This window comes from Cottoperca gobio, chromosome 3 (genome assembly GCF_900634415.1).
Source record: "Cottoperca gobio chromosome 3, fCotGob3.1, whole genome shotgun sequence".
Classification (NCBI taxonomy): domain Eukaryota; kingdom Metazoa; phylum Chordata; class Actinopteri; order Perciformes; family Bovichtidae; genus Cottoperca; species Cottoperca gobio.
Window position 1 is genome coordinate 8,558,702 of NC_041357.1, and position 15,961 is coordinate 8,574,662.

General features: G+C 40.0%; 1 pseudogene; it reads right to left on the reverse strand.

The window, feature by feature from the left end:
* LOC115006492 (sodium/potassium/calcium exchanger 1-like) overlaps window positions 1–15,432 on the reverse strand; it is a 25,709-nt pseudogene extending 10,277 nt beyond the window's left edge.
* Between the last annotated feature and the right edge of the window lie 529 nt (window positions 15,433–15,961).

A 15,961-nucleotide genomic window follows, 5' to 3' on the forward strand; every position in this document is an offset into this window, starting at 1 on the left:
GTGACTTTATGTTTTTCTATTTTCCAAATTCACAACAGCTGTTTGTTTTTAGGCTCAATTCATTTATTTGACTTCACTTGCTCATAAATATCTCTTATTCGTCATGTTGTAATTAACATAAAGACAACAGAATGTCAGGAGGATTATTGTGTCTTTATGTCAGGAAACGTTACTTTGACGTGGTTGTTAATGTTTTGCAACACAATACAGAGAAAATAAAAGTTAATTAGTAATAACATGTAAGCAAAGGACCATTCAGCCACAAGACTGCTTCTAAAAGTCATTACTTCAAAACTTAAAAGCATCACAATCATTAACAATATCTCAATTTAACGCAGATATTTGTGAATGATATCTTCTGTTTTCAGTATTTCTGTCATCAGGTTGAGATCTTCTATGCGCACCTTTGACTCGTCTGGCTGGTCGGCCGTCTTCTCGCTCGTCTCTTCTGTCTTTTGAGGCTGTGAGGTGGACGGCTCGGCTGCAGCGCCCCCTGGTGCTCCGGCAGCGGCAACAGCACCACCGGCCGGCTCAGTTGGCTTTTGATCACCATCTGGAGAAAGAAGACAAACACGCAGAATGACAAATTGGGTCCCTCATCCAAGGCTCCAGACTAACTTTTAAAAACTAAATTTGTTTCAACCATCCCAAAGTAGGACGGTTTGAATTAAACACTGGCTGGTAGCGTAAACCCTCTAATAAGGTTATTTTTAGAGGGTTTACAAAGTCAGCGTAAACTGTCTTAAATTCTAAATGTTATCCTTTTACTTTGTTATTGTCAAATTATTGTTCAATAAATGTTCATAATCTTTTTTATTTAATTACAAAAATTCTTGGCATTAGTGGTTTTAATTATGTATTATAAACTGCTTAGAGCTATTGTTAGGATGCTAAACAGATCACAATTCCCTCTTTTATATTGCTGTGAAAGCACCAAACACAACATTTTACAAGTTTAAACAACATGATAACGTTTTAATTTACCTTCGCCCAGTACTCATTTATACTGAGTAGAGTTTGAATGCATCATAGTGTAACCTCCGTTAACGTTAGCTGTTAGCACCGTTATTAAACCAAGCAGGACTGTGCTGCCCATCGGTTGCTAACAGCTAACATTATCTTGCTCTCCTGCTAATTTCAAAACAGATGTGTTGTTCGCAATGTAACATTATCACCTTTGCATGGCCCCCCAAAATTATTATTCTGCGTTGGCCAGTATTAAGTGCCAGTGATTGGAGTGTTGTGAGATAAATATGCTCTAGTAATGGAGGGAAAAGGACACACCCACACACCCACACATACACACACACACACACACACACACACACACACACACACACACACACACACCCATCTGTATGTTAATCCTCAGACTGATTGATTCGGGCTCATTAAGGCCTCTCCAGACTCCCTGCAGCCCCACTTTGCTCTGCACCTCAGACTCTGAAGGATGTCATTACTCCACACTGTGACGCACAGACACACACAGAGTCTCCGCCTGTGGAGAACAGCCTCCTTCAACCCCACACCATCTCTAAGGATATGTGCACAACCAACCTTTTATACGAGTGCTGCACCTTCAGTTTACAAACTTTTATATTAAACAATCTTACAATGTAATTCAAATTTAATTTAATTGATTATTTAATTTAATTTAAACAGTTTTTTGAGCTGTTGACATGTTATATGGAGATAACGGTGAAACTGGAGTTAGTCCTCATAATAAACCATTCTGATTTAGGTAATAACGCTGAGATTTTCCTCCAAACTTTTAATATTTTGTCCAACGAGTTGTGAGGATTAAGAAAAACAGACATTTTGTTTTCTGCTGAGCCTGCTGTTTAAAAAAAAGTCTAGTCGTTTCTACCTGCTTCCATTCTTTCTGCTAAGATAGGTTAATACACTTCCCACACTTATCTCATGAAATTGAGTATATATATATTTCAATGTGTATATCAATTAAATATATGTATACTTATCTCTGGGCTTTTATCTAAATGTCCCCTTTAAACAAAGAAAAGTTTTAAATTCTAACATACAACTCACCTTCAGAGTGGCGGCAATGTGACTTGCTCTGTAATTTTCCCGTGACAGGGACGTTCAGAGGCTTTACTATGTTCTTTGCTGCAATCAAGAGAATCATCGCTCATAAACAACATGAGGCCTTTTTATATCAATCCAGAAATACTTCAGCCACGAGCAGTTTTGTGCAGCCATGTCAACATGCCTTTGACCTTACACCCACACTCTGGCCATTTTGTAAAAGATTGGTATCGAATAACGAGCCTCCATATAACAAAACTGACTTCAGACAATTACCCACAGCTACACTAAAATGTAAACCTACATCCTTCCAGATTCTTGTGATCTATGTTTCTATTCTTTTCCTCAGAGGAGAGTCTGTAAAATGGCATTTTTTCTAAATCTTGGTACACAAGCAGTGGGATGGTGTACATTCATATCCTCAACTTTTATATTTCTATGTCTGGACTGTCAAATAAAAAATCATGGTCTGTACAAACAGACTACTAAAAAGGTAGTACTGAGACTTTCACAAAAATGCATTAAGGAATGCTGAAGTTAACTGTTCATACTGTATGTTACCTTTATTTCCCTCTATTTTAGATTGTACTAATAAATGCAACAAACAAAACATTTGTGTTGAAGAGGATGCACTCCATCGAGACTCATTTTGAAGCCTTGTCAACATCCTCATAGAAGCATGAGCACAAACACATTCTGGAAGACTCCTATGATTATTATATATTATATGTTTTAAGTTTTCAGAACAGCCAGTGTGTGAAAAAAGGTCAAAAATCTTCACAACAACACAGAAACACAAACACAGAAACAGGAAACCACCCAATACATAAAAACAACCATCCAATACAACAACATCCAAAACCAGTTCAGAAACGTTTGTAGGACAGAAGCAGACCGGAGTGAACACCACAACAACCATAACAACAACAACTACAACAACGACCACAACCATAACAACAACAACAACAACAACTACAACAGCAACATCTACAACAGCAACAACTACAACAACCATAACAACAACCACAACAATCATAACAACTACAACCACAACAACAACCACAACAGCAACAACTACAACAACCATATCAACAACAACTACAACAACAACCACAACAGCAACAACTACAACAACCACAACAACTACAACAACAACCACAACAACAACAACCACAACAACCATAACAACAACAACCATAACAACAACCACAACCATAACAGCAACAACTACAACAACAACAATCACAACAACCACAACAACAACCACAACAAGACACAAATGTCTTACCTTTCTTCTGTACTGACCCCTCCCCTCTGACATCACCATTAAAAGATGTCTCTGAATGGCAGAGATACACATCAGACTAAATACCAAACATTATCATTCTCCAGCTATGTGACACTTTAAAAACATGGACCTATATACAGTATATATATATATATGAAATAAAAATGTCCTCTTTGAAATCTATTCTCGATGAGACAATGAAATGAGGCTGAAATGTTTCCAAATTCCAATTATTTCAACTAAATCTCAAGCTTTGTTTCAGCCAAATAAAGCTCATGTAGAGGTTTGTGTACGTGACTACGTTTGTTCACTTCCACCTTTTGTTTGCGTTACTGACAGCGTTGAACACAATGCACACATGAACTACAATCACATCTGGACACGTCAGGAAACAACAACGAGGCGACATCTACGGATGGAAACCAACAGCGACCATTTTACCTTCTGGGCCATCTGACTTTTACTTATTTCCTGACTGCACCTATTTTTTTCAAAGTGAGCTCCACTTTTAATACTTCTAGTGTGTTGTCCTAATTATTCTCACATTCATATACGCAAGTAAAAATTTGAATGCAGGACTTTTACTTATAATGGAGTGTTTTTTACAGAGTAGCATTAGTGCTTTTTACTTCAGTTAAGGATTAGAATATTTCCTTTACATCTGAAAGATGTAACTGAACAGAAAAAACATATTAAACTGGTTTAGTTTTCAGGAAGCTAAACTTCCTCAGGTTCACGTTTTCAATGCTGACAGTTTAGCACAGCACTGACACGGAGCTCCGGTCCCACTGCTACACCTGCTCCATAGAGATAAAGAGCTTGGTCTGCTAGCACGCTGGCTCTTATCCAGCTTTTATTAGCCTGTATTGAAAAGCTGATTAAGGATCAGCCGTGGCCGAGTGCTGTGAGAGCGAGGGAACAACGGCACGGGGAGTCCGAGGACGGGCTGAAGGTCGCGGTGGTTCATTACGCTACCCTGACTGACAGCAAGGGACAGGACGCACAGACTGGGACAGAGCTGAGTCACTGCTTCCTACAGCTGGAGCATTTAGTTGATTGACAGAAAATTAATCGATCAATCGGTTCAGTAATTTTTAAGCAAACATTTACAAGATCCAGCTCCTCAGATGTGCTGCCTTTTTATCATATAAGATATTCATTAGATTCATTTATATAAAGTAGAATTGATATTAAAATAATCATTCAACAACACTGTTCACTGGGATACTTTCAATGCAAAAACATCAGATGTTATACAATAAAAAACAACCACATTGTTTTAAACAAATAATATCAAAAATCTAAAACTGAAGACTTTCATTTATTTGCAGACAAATATAGAAGGGAATAGAAGTTTATTGCATGTTATCTTTTTAAGATATCTTATCGTATTATTAAATTGTATATTTGATGAAAAGAGTAAAATACACGTGAAAATTATTTCTGTGTAATATTTTCTTTTTGGTTTATTTGTTTTATGAAATTCAGTATTTTGCACATCAGAGTCACTGCAGATTTATAATTAACTATGACAACTTTTTGTCTCCCACACCACACTGGGAAAAACTCCATCCTTCAAAAAACTACGATAATCCACGGGGGAGACAGTTTCATCTTTCATCTTTAAGGATGAAATATATATTACATACATTTATTGGTCTGTATCCTCATTTCAAATTTTATCAGGGTTTTTATAAAGTCCTTATAAACACCTCGACCACCAGGCTGCAGATTTGATCTTTTTAGTGCAGAAATCATCGTAAATTCTGGTTGTTACCTTCTCCCAGAGGGTCCAGTGTGTGGATCATCAGCTGGAAGATGGTGCTCCTCAGCGAGGCGTTGTGGAGGGAGGCCGAGCTGCCACCTCGCTGCAGCATGGGACGCACCTACAGGCCAGTAGGCACAAAATCAGAAATCAAACTGCAGCAACAACTCAGGTAATGTAAAGCTCGATAAGTGCCAATACTAAATTCATTACAATTTGTTTCTTTGAAAACAGCACTTAAACACTTTGCAATCTGAAATTGTAATTATAACGCCTGCTACAATGGAAAATGACCTACTTCATTATGAACTAACGGCCCAATTGAACGTTCCCCAAACAGTGATTATCAAGTCGTAGCTTAGCAACCACTTTGGGTTTCTCTACGTGTTGAAGCATAACGTCCCGTAGAGACATACTGTACATTTAAAGAGTTTGGAGGGCTGTGTCTTTGTGTTTTAGTGTTTCTAAAACCAAAGATACAAGACCATAAGTGGAAGGAAAGAATGTGTTGGTCTGCTTCAATAGAAGTTAGGATTGGGAAATGTACACTCCAGAAACCCCAGCCCACGTTACTCGAGGAAGTGTCACGTTTGCCCTCAGTTAGCCCTCATCCTAAACCTTACTCTTGAAATGTTTAACGTGAAAGTATAGAAGCTCATCAGCCAAACATGGTAATGCAAACAGTCATTTTCTTTTATCATACTTAAAGGACTAATGGCTCTTCACCGCAATTCAAGAACAATTATGTTGTTTCCATGTCTTCTATAAGGATCATTAACTGGAGAGGATACTGACTTTTTTCCTGGGACCTGTTAGCTTAAGCCTCTGTCTTTTAGCACCACATATGTATCAAGTATGTAGCCACTAAGTGCATTTAAGGCAACTTTTACAGGGTTCTTGTTTTAATACGAGTTAGCTGGAAACATGGAGTCAGTCATGGAGCGAAAGGTGATTTAATAAACTAGCTACAGCTGATGAAATCTGCTAGCTGGAGTTGCCGGCTAGAAATGAGAAGCTACTTTTGTGCACCACAGTCAGAAACCAGGGCCTCTTTGCTTAAAAAAATTACTTTCACTTACTATGTTTACATGCTCACTAATATTCCACTATTATTCTGAATACGACAATATTCCAAGTTTGATACGGGTCATGTAAACAGCATATTCTGTTTTGATATTCAGAATTAGACCTTATTCTGAGTGTAGCATTTTCTGATTAAGACATGTGGGATATGCAGATATTATTTTGGGTTCAATGAGTATCCTTTGGACATGTATATGGCACATTCTGAAAATATGCATCTGTGGCACGGCTTTGTGACTGGTTCTGGCCAGCTCTCTGCGTTCTACACAAACAAGGTTGCAAGGCTGGGGTAGAAATGTATTCCCAAAAGAAAAGCCCACATTTCTGGTCTGAAGGAGAAGCACACCTACTTTTAAACATTATGAAATAATTAGACATGAACAGTTTTTAGGATATCCACCTTTTCAAGAAGTCGGTAGAAGGAATGAAAGAAGGATGTTGTGTTCGCACAGTCGAACAAGTCCGCCACCGGTGAAAATAAATCCTATTTTGACAGCTGTATGTAAATGAAATACAGGTGGAATATTCTATTTCATTAGCCATGTTAGTAGCAATATTGTCTTTTTTGGAGAAAGGGCAAAACCGGAATATGTTGTGCATGTAATCGTAGGTCATTGTGATACTTGTAAACAGCGAGAATGGAAAGCTGACTGGTTAACTTTTTCGTACCCTGAGTCTTGCTTTGTCCTCTTGTAGTTCTGATAGCAGTTTGGTGTGTTGAGGGGTGCTCAGAGGTGGTTCAGGTTCTCCTTTAGATTTATCTTCAGCTTTTGGTGCAGGTGGAGGAGGTGGTGCTAGTGGAGCTTCACTCTCCTGTAAAGTCAGTGACAACTTAAATCAGTTAGTAGCACCTCAGTAATTCGGTTTAAATTGATACATATACAGAGTTTGGTTTGTTCCACTGAGAAACTGAACTGGGAAAAGATTCTGCATCACACATTCAAACATGTTTGATTTCATCCGGATCCTAAATCCTGGTCTGAAGCTCAGTTTAAAACCAAATCTTCTGTCAATATCTGGAGGGCAACAGGTTGACATCTCCCCCAACCCCCCCCCCACCCCAGGTGTGCAACACTGTTCCTGGGTAGACCACACAGAGGACTGTACAGTAATCCAATCATTACAGTATGTATGAGTTTCTCACTGTCAGCAAAAAGCACATTACAAACCTTAAGTCTTAAAGTGGATCCTGCTTTATTACTTCATCCTGACACCCTGTGTCAAGATCTAATTTTAACACCTTCATTATTTCTGCTGATGCTGTGCTTACATGGTGCACATCGCTAAATAAATGTGTGTTTGGTCAGATTACCACACAGCAAACCTGGGTCTGTGTAATGTTGTAGCATAGGTCGACTACACACAATGCATAAAGGGGGTGATACATTTTTCCCCCGGACCTCGAGTAGGTTAATCCGGCCGTGGCTGTAAGAAGTCACTTGCTTTAGGACTTGATCAAATCACTTGTTGAATTGAACTGACCTTATTTGGATTTTACAACTGTTGGTCAAAACACAGACTTGCTATTAGGTGGCACTAGTGTACGCTTATGTTTACATGTTTCACAAACACTGGGTCACATACAAGAACAACTTTGTTTACTCTTTTTCTCTGAGGCTTGCTGGTATGAGTGCTCCAAGTTAGATTTGAAGGTCATAATCCGTGCACAATATGCTGCATAAGACAACTTGGTCCCATCCGTACGTGGGCAAATTAAAAGTGTAAAAAATAAGATTTCCCGTCCTTATAAGGGACCTAAAAATATCTCTGCAGCTGTCATGGTAGCATTGACAAGTAATGTAGCTGGTTTGAAATGCAGTTAGATGCTAAAACAGGCGGCAGTCTAATTGACGTCATGGAGATGGACGATATAATACACATTACAGGTAATGTTAGGAATAAGTCAGGTGGTATTACAAAGGATGCATGTTCCTTCTGGAGATCGACTTGCTTAAGGACCCTGAGGGAGTCGATAGAGTGATACAATTATTGAATTGCATGAGTTGTCTCGCAGTAAATTGGTAAGCAGTGATGTACATCACACTGATGCGATGAGCAGAATAATTACATTACATTTACATATATTATTCTTTATTCTTTATTTTAGTTCATTGATATTACTTCAGGTAATAAAAAGACTTTCTTTCAAATCACTCGTACATGCCAATTAAGAATGATCCGTTCATGAGTCCTTTGTCTCTGCAGCATGATCCTTAATGCCCTGCGTCCTATATGCTACAGGTATCCTTCTCTGAACTCAAACAACTGTAAATACTCAAAAAGAAAAAGTGTTCGTAATCGTAATTCCTGGAAAAGGATATTTTGAATTTCAGTAATTCTGACCCATTAATGTGGCAGCATGCCTCATTATGCCCAGTGTTTTCACTGAAGGAGCACACACTGACTGCAGACGTGCTTCAGGCTCATTGAAGAATGTGCTGGCGATACTTGAAACGCTGAAACACAGCTCTGCATGTTAAATACAAGCTCAGACATTTACTGCTTTCTGTCAGCTACAGGAAACCGTTCAGTCTGCAGGCGTTCCCCAAATAAATATTCTCTTTAAAAATTAAATAAAATGACATCTCAACACACTGATATGTTAGGGCTGTGGCAGAGACAGAGTAACATTTGAATCACTTCCTCACTGTGACACGCTGGCTGTGACACCTGGAGTCCTTTTCTGCTCAGCATCATCAAAGGATTTTACACAAATACAGGCCGTCACCTGCTCAGGCACACAAATCACTGTCCCTTTTTCACTGTATCTAAGCAGGCAGCAGTCCCAACTGTGAGGAGATGAAAGGGTAGAAAATATACTGCGTACAGATGGAAGTCTGTCTGGTAACTGCTCTGCAGAGACATCAGTGTTTTTTGTCTCTTTTGTTGTTGGTCGAAAAGAAATTCCCACCTTTTGGTCAGTTTTTGCCCTAGGAAGCAAATATTTGCCATGAAGGTTTATTGTTTGTGATATTGTGTATGTTAATGCATAAACACATGGATGCATGGGAGTACGTGGTCCCAGCTAGTGCAAATTCGTGCGTGTCTGTCTTTTTGCCTCAGGGTGGCACAAAAGCGAAACACTTCAGAGCACCTTAGGTAATAAAGAAAATAATGTTGCTTTTATCTTTCCCATCTTTACTATTTCCTATTGTTAACAATGAATCCTATTAAAAGAAAAAACAGCATTGCGTTAATGCATCACTGAATATTTTCTGACTTCTCAATCTCTACCCTGTCTGTTGCACTGAAGTTGTCAATCTTTAAAATCAACTCATAGATATAAAGTTCAAGTCCTTAAAAAATCAAAAATAATTTCTTAAAACAGCTGCTCACTGTAGCTTTTATCAAACATTGCTCAAACAGGAGTGAATAGTGCATTTGTTGGGGACTATTTTCAGCGGCAGAATAATCCACATTTGGTGCTTAATTGAGTGTTTAACGCAGCAGGACGGTGTGTGTGTGATTGAGTCAAAATAACTAAAAGTGTGTGTGTTCATGTCACCCAGTGCAACAGTGTGGCTCATTAATGCGTTTGTAATAGTAATAGTAAGAATAGTAACCCTGTCAATCTTTAGCTATACTATCATTAAAAAGGCAAACAAATCTTAAACAAAATAAAATGCCAATTTCAAAAAACTGTCAGTCAAACCAACACAATTATCATTGGAAACTTTTTACTGCGGCATGGATTAGATTTGATGTTGCAAATTAGTGAAGCCAGATTGCGGCTTTAATCAGTTATTTTGAGTTACCAACGTTGAATGCAGCCGTTTACATCTGTAATTATTAAATCAACTTTGATGGACACAGACTGACAGAAAAAGGGGCTTGTTTTGTACAACCTTAGTGTAAAAACATAATTATACTGCTATGCATTTCATCCACTCCTGTGATAAATTCAACCAGAACATCCATCTTTAAGCTCCTTTCCCCCCAGATGTGTGACATCAACTGACCTTCTCCGGCTCCTCTGCAGTCCACACCTTGACAATACTCATGTGCTTGTTGATCTGCGTCTTGACCGCGTGCTCGATCTGACTGTTGAACTTCATGAAGCTCACGTAGCTGATGTAGCCCAGCAGCAGCAACATGCTCTCCCACCACATGATTATGTTGTCCAGGAAGAAGACGATGAGCATGATGAGGTCCAGGATGTAGAAGGTCACGTCCCTAAAGAGCGGCCACCAGGTCAGGTGCAGCATCTCCCGGGAGAAGATGGCACACATGCCGATCACAAACAGGATGTTAAAGACGGCCGAGCCCACGATGGTGCCGATGCCCACGTTGCTGTGGGAGATGAAGACACCAATCAGGGATGTGAAGAGCTCAGGGGGCCGAGCCTCCGGCCGCCATGAAGGTGGCCCCGGCCACGTCGTCGGAGATGTCCAGCTTGTTGGTGATGACCTCCAGCCCAGGAACAAAGAACTCATCACAGACGATGGCCAGGGCGAAAAACATGTACATCATGCCCATGAGGTGCAGGGCCACCCAGCCCTGCTGTCGTTGCTCCACAGAGAAAAGGTCTGTTGGGTAATCGCCCTTCCTGTGAGGGGGCTGCGGTGGGGGGCGAGGGCTAGCTGTGGTAGTTGGCGGTGGTGGTGGGGTTGGATGAGGTTTGGGATCCACGTAAATACATTGTTCGATATCTGTCCTGTTGACGATTATCACCGGAGGAGGTTCGGTGCTCTCAGGTGAGACAACCTCCTCCTCTGTCTCATTGGATGCCATCACCTCCCGAATGTTGACCTCCACAACATCATCATCACCCGTCTCTGCTCTGAGAGCGCTGTCCCTCTGGGCAGAGGCTCGCGGCTCAGATAGCCTGGCTTTCAGAGTCAGTGTGTAGACGAAACACAGCAGCACACCTGAGATTAGGAAGAGGATGCGACTGCGCTTGAGTCTCCTCCTCGGAGGCGAGTGCACGTTCATTGCCCTCGTGGTCTCGACTTCAAACAGGAAGTTAAGTCAGATACATTGATATTCCTTGATGGTTCCGGTTCCATTACGTGGGAGGAGACACACACACGGACACAGAGTGTGATTCATCTTCTACAGCGGGCAGCTTTAACCTGCGGACAGACTAGAAACAGAAAACAGTTAAATTCACATCATCATGGAAATGTGTGCATTTGTAATGTCCTCTCTGCTTGCATAGCTGCAGAGGCACATCTACTGAAGAGAAGTGTGTGTGTGTGTGTGTGTGTCGGAGGGGATGCAGACAGCAACCTGTTACTATGGCTACATAATTACACAGGCTTTGGCTTCTCACAAAACAGAGTGTATTGAAGACACGTCAAACATGTTGAATTACTGAAAATAAAGCTATTAAATCCAAAATTGCCTTTGATTATATTTAGTGTAACGTGATAAAATGCACTCTTGCAGTAAACGATTATTAATGAAACATTCATTAACATTACGACGCTGAAGTTAGCTACCGATTCGGCAGTTAAAGGGAAAGTTAAGAGAAACTTACTTTGCATTGCTGAACGACCGATCCGCCATCATTTGCACCTCTTACTGTTGTGAAAGATTGTACTGCTGTTTTTAACATGGACTAGGTACAGGTACAAGCACTATACAGGTGCAAGCACTATACTAAGAGTGTTCAAATATGGACTAGTTTATCCCAGAGAGGATAAAATATCTTTAAAACACGGTTTCTGATTTGTGAAACCCCTGAGTTTGAGGTTATTCAGTTCACCAGTTGCACAGCGTGTGGTGGGGACTCGCTCTTAATTAGGAATTGAGAGAAGCTTGGTGCATTTGTGTTATCATTAACAGGTCCAGCTACTTCCACACACAAACAATGTTAAAGAAATACACAAGGTTGATAGTAGGGAGTAGTTTAAACTGAAAATAGAGACGTGTGTTTACACTTGTTTATGTTGGGCAGATATTGGGTGGAGTTTATCAAAAGGGAAATGTGTAGTTAGTGAAGATGATGTTGTATCTTGTGGATTGTGGGGTGGAGGTTCATGTGTAGAGTAGGTCATTCTTTAGTACTTACTGTCATTTCCCTTTTCTCTTTAGCTGGGGCTAGCTACTTCCACACAAAAACAACGTTAGATAAATCGCTAGGTTGATAGTAGAGAGTAGTTTTAACTTCAAGCCATCTTGCTTTTTGGCTATCTAACCACAGTCCTTTGCACAGGGCAATAGGTTCAAAAGTTCAAGGCGCAATGTTATGATGAAGTAGTATGTCCCAATTGTATGCATGCTGCATCAACATTAGGCCTACGTACTTTGTAAGAGCAGCTGCAGTACATACTAAAATTAAAAGTAAGTGATTTGAAACGCAGCTATAATCACGATTATTTTGTCAGACTTTCCTCCAGAGCCACTGAAGAATAGTGAAATACACTTAATACGAGTGTTTGGGAGGTGAAGAGAGCGTCTATGACCAAGGATTTAAGAGGCGCTGGATTATTTACACGATATTACCATATATGTATTATTACAACACATGATTTAAGAGCTGGGTTCCTGCAGATCCTTGACGTCTTTAAAGGCAATTAATTAATTAATCTAAAAATAAGGCCTCAATTTTTTTCTGACGTTGCAATTTAAAAAGAATTGGTAAAACCTATTTTTAAAATAATTTACCCAACGCCTCATATTAACGTCACGTCACGGGGTATTTTGTGCAGGGAGTGTTTGAAACTCGGCACGATAATTGACTAGTTTTTCTTTAGTTTTGGGTATTGTATAATTGGTCTTAAATTTCATCCCGGTGGCATTGACAAAGTCTTAAAGAGACAGTATGTAGGATTTAGTAACATCTGGCGTTGTGGTTGCAGATTGAAACCAACTGAATACCCCTCTGCTCACGCCTCCTGTTCCAAACCTGCGGTAACAAGCCGCCGAGTGCAAAACCTTGTCAACGCTGTGGTATATTTCAGGACCATTGCCTCGCTCAGAGGCCATTCTTACCATAATTCTACTTAACAGAAACAAAATGCAGGCGGCGTTGCCACGGTTTTGCACTCGTTATTCATGTTACTGCAGTAAGCTTGTAAACTAAAGCGGCCTTCAGGTAACATAAAAAACGCAAAAGGCCCCATCGAGAGCCCGAGTTGGATCTGACTGTTCTGAGCCACCACACTCGCTCCCTATGTATGAAGGGCTCATTCTAATGCAGCAACACAATGTTTTAGTTTCAGGTGATTACACACTAATGAAAACCTAGTTAGGAATATCATATTACATTTTTATAATATCTCGGTTATGGTCAATACCGGTAAATTGCGGCACCTTGCGCCAGTCATTTCTTTAGTGGCGAGTACAGGTAAGGTTGTCCTCTCTAATTTACAATTCAGGAAAAATGTGATCGCATTGCATTTTCTGTATCCTAGCAACTTGTGGGTAGTAGTTTAATTTGTTAAGCAAAGATTATCTATGGACAGATTTAATGGCTGAGTTACTTTTGATTATTCTTCCCCCACTAGGGATACAAGCAGAAGATGAAGTGCCTCCAGTTTGTACACCAGAACACGATCTCTGAGTTGCAAACAGATGGTTCGGTCCTCGCTCAGGTGGTGCAGAAAGAGAAGGCGCAATTAGAGACTCTGCTTCATAAGGACGCGAGGGCCGACATGCAGGAGCTGGACAGTGAAGAGCTTGTCAAGGAACTTGAACTGGTTTGTAGTGCACACTTTTTTATTGCTACCCTTAAAGATCTGTGGATTTAACATTTTTTTCTTTACTAATGAAAAATGTGATCATTGAGAAAGCGGATCAATGGAGCAGCCACCTCACAACTCTTCGGGAAATGGGAATGTGAGACAATGGAACAGAAATACAGCAAGGTGAAAGCTAAGATTGAGCGGCACTGTGATGTTGCGAGCCAAACGCTTTGTGTACTATTCATGTGAATGTTTGTGCATTTGTCTTTGTGTGTGTGCGTGTCACACATGTTCAGCTGTAAAAGGACGAGATGTACAAGACGTTCGCTCAGAAAATTCAGATGGTGCAGCATAAAGCAGATTTGAAGACCAAGAACCTGAAAGGTCAACTTTCCCAGGTGAGTAATGCATTTTTTTCACTAATGCTCAATTGGTTGTTGTATATACTTATGTGTGTCCGGCAGGCTCGTAAGGATTTGCTGCTGACCTACGAAGCAAATGGCTCTCGGTGTCCCGGTGGAGGAGCTTTGTGTAAAGCTCTCTGAGAGCAGTCCTCTGTAACAGGACTTGGATCTTTGGTTTGCCCAAAAATGAAAAGCAATTAAAGACCATTTACAGCAAATCTGTCTTTCTTTGCATCTGGTCATCATTACAATCTGACACATGTCTCATACTTTCCTTTGATACAAATGTTGATGTTCAGTAAAATATATTTTTTTAAATATTGTTTTCTCTATCTCATCATTTTTGTTTAGCATCGTGTAGTTATGAGCAAATGGGAGTTTAGACCGAAAGGTCCATCATGCCCTTGATTCACACTGCCCTCCAAAAGGCAGAGATAATAAGTAACTGCAGAAGCTGAAGTTTTCAGACGGATAGAAACTCAGAAGCTTTGTTTTAAAGAATCTTTTATCCTCTCTGGGATAATCTAGTCCAGATTTGAACACTCTTAAATATAGTGTTTATATGTACCTGGTCCAATATGGTCTACATGTGAAGAAAAACTGTGAAACTATTTGCATTTTCACAAATATAAAAATAGGTTTCACAAATTTGAAAGATGGTTTCAGACAGCGTTCAGGCTTCACCGAAAATGTATAACATGCTTTCACAACAGTAAGAGGTGCAAACAATGGCGGATAGGTCGTTCAGCAATGCAAAGTAAATGTCACTTAACTTTCTCCTTAACTCCCAAATATGAAGCTAACTTCAGCGTCATCAGTCCATGTTAATAAAAACCATAAAATCTGTGGCTAAAAAGGCGCGTGTTTAGGTTTAATTGTGAGGCCAGCGTCGATTATCATGAAACGACCGTTAATCTATATTCCTTCACCATCCACAATTATTACCATGCAGACAATAAAAGCCAGAAGGCAGTGTGTGCAGTGAGGTCTGCTGCGGGTCTTACCTGTAGCGCCGGCTGCTCGGCCCCTCGCCGCTGCTCTCCGTTCTTCCAGCTGTGCGTAACGGACGCAGAGGTGCTGACTCCGGGTTTTTTGGTAGCTATATGGGCGCACCGCATGTCAGGGTTTGAACGAAGCTCAGCATAAAGCAGTTAAGAGGATTAGGAGCCGAACACCTCTCACCTTCCCGTTCACACATAACGCTGTATCAATACAGCAACATTCAGCTGCCAGTTTGAGGTGAAACCTCGGAGGCGGCTCTGCACGAGGTGCCTGGTGGGTGTAGAATAATGAAGATGTCCACAGGCTGGTCCCTAATTTGGGTGTGGTCAGATGTAGCCTCATTTCAGAAGTGTGGATAATTGATTGATTTGTCTAATAAAAGATCAAAACGTGAACATGCATGTGGGAAAACAAGTGCTTTTTGGTTTAGCTGGAACATATTTTAATCAATGATGATTCACAGTATTTTAAAAATCCGCCATATGAACAGAAAGTCCAAAACACACATATGATTTGTCTTTACATATTCTATGACAAGATTTAGTGTGAAATAAATGGCAAATTTCAAATTGAATGCGAGTTTTGTCACTTAGTTCAGTGTTTGTAAGTAAAGATGTATCATTGGCAAATTAAATTAAATTATTTTTCAATAACTAAATTTACAAAAGATAAAGAAATAATAAACATTTTAAATAGAAATATTAAACATTTTACCTCTAGTCCCTGCTCGCACACACAGGTTTTTATT